Source organism: Phyllobates terribilis, unplaced genomic scaffold (assembly GCF_046119375.1).
Source record: "Phyllobates terribilis strain yellow unplaced genomic scaffold, ASM4611937v1 Scaffold_888__1_contigs__length_569004, whole genome shotgun sequence".
Taxonomy (NCBI): domain Eukaryota; kingdom Metazoa; phylum Chordata; class Amphibia; order Anura; family Dendrobatidae; genus Phyllobates; species Phyllobates terribilis.
Genome location: NW_027363648.1, coordinates 516213 through 518426, shown reverse-complemented (window position 1 = coordinate 518426; position 2214 = coordinate 516213).

Here is a 2214-nt window from a genome sequence, read left to right as displayed (position 1 = left end):
ATATAGGAATGGTCTTTTAATTAAAGAAAACTGACGGCCAAAAGTTTTGCATCTACTATTTATTGATCACAACATAGAGAGTAATTCATTCTTTACAATGCCATAACTTAGTATTTTGTAACATAACCTCTTGCTTTAGTTCCTGCCGCACCGCATTGAAGCCACTCGGGTATTCAAGACATCTTGAGGGATCTTGCTTCGTTCCATTTGCTGACGCCGGCCCTGATTCAATCCCATTTGTGTCAAATTCTGTGCATGTTATCAGGCCAAAATCACCAGGGTATGTGAACTTTTGATCAGGGTCATTTGGATGTTTTTGGTTGCCATTAAGATTTAAAAAGAGAAAACACAGTAGTTTGACAATAAATGGCTTCACCCAACCAATAACCATGAGTGGAGAAAAAGTTTTTTTGTTCTCATTCATATTCTCTGAAACAAGACCAAGAAAGGAAAAATTCTGCCGGGGTATGTAAACTTTTGAGCACAACTGTATCCTTGTTCATGGTAGCATTCATATTTCCATCAATTCTATGCCAATGGCCGATGCAGAAAAGCAGCCCAAAACCATGAGATTGCCACCACCATGTTTCACTGTAGGCGTTTGGTACCTTACATCATTACGTTTTCCAATTCTGCAGTATATACAGTGCTGCCATCACTACCAAACAGATTGAACTTGGATTCATCCGACCCCAACACCTTAGACCAATCTGTCTCTTTCCGTTGGCTGTGTTCTTTGGCAAACACAAGTCGGACCTTCCGGTTCTTTGCAGAGATGAAAGGCTTCTTGACTGGAACTCGTGCATTCAGCCCTACTGCTTAGTCGTCGCGACTCACTTTGACCCCATATTCTTTGTTCATTTTGTGGACATCAGATACTGACTTTTTCTTTATAATGTGATCAACTCTGGAGGAAGTTCTCCTTGGTCGTCCACTTCTAGGTTTGCCGGCTGTTCCAGAACCTTCTTTTTCTTTCTTTAATATATCTGACACTTGACTCTGAGAACAGGTGAATTCCATAGCTGCCTCTTTATGGCTTTTCCCTGACTTCACTCCCAGAATAATAAGCTTCCTGACATCTGGTGATAAATTTGGCTTTGTCTCTGCCATGTTTTTAACCTAAAAACGCAAAAAAAAAAAATTTAGGCAAAATTCGACTGCCCATAACAAAATATGCAAAACATTTGTTCCAGCAAATGTTGAAAACTAACACATAAAGGGATAAAACAATGTCCAACACAATTTTTGTCCTGATAGCTGACAATCATTTGCTTCCAGTTAACTAAAATCACCAGAAAAATGGCCTCACAACAACCAAACAGAAGCAATCACAATTTAAAAAAAAAATGCTAAACTTTTGGTGGCTACTGTATTCATACAGTCAGGTTTAGCGGAGCTGCCTTTATCATTTGGCACAAAGTACAGTATCACAACATTTAATGTGGCTGCAGGGAAACTAGGCTGTACTTTTGGAGATGCATATAAAAATATTTTTGGTTTTGTCACTCGGCCTCAAAAAATTTAGTTACATATCTGGTAAAAACCCCTGAGCCCTCCTGAACCCTGCTGCTTTTCTGCCGTTTTGCACTGCGTCGCTCCATTGCAGAGATACTCACATTTGTTGCTTTCGGAGTGCAGTATGTGAAATCTCTGCTTTGCAGTACAACTTTGCATTTTTTTAGTCTTATTTTGGAGTGCGCACTTTCACCCCTCCCTCCAAGACGCTGCCAATGATCACATGCTCGACTACTAGATCTTCTCCTGATCTGTGGAAGCAGAGAAGAAACAGCCCGTTGCACTACAAGCAGAGATTTCACATGCAGCGCTCCAAAAAACGCAAATGTGAATATCTCTGCAATGGAGCGACGCAGCAAAAAACGGAAAAGAGCTGCAGAATCGGAGGAGCTCAGGGACTTTTACAAGGTATTTAAGGAATCACCCTGTAAGAATTTAATTTTATCGTTCTGGGTCCAATTACTGGAAAGTGGATTGTATTATGTGTTGTGCACAGATATTACTCAGTATTGCAGGGTCTGATTACTGCACACTGGGGTCAGGTGGCTTTAGTGGTCCTATCACTGTCTTATTACAGTTTTTGTGGAGCATTATATGGCGGCACACGCAGTTTGGTACATGTGATGGGTCTCCTAACCATTTTCCTTCTGTATTTTTTTACAGAGAAGGACGGGAAGGCTTTCCATCCAACCTACGAGG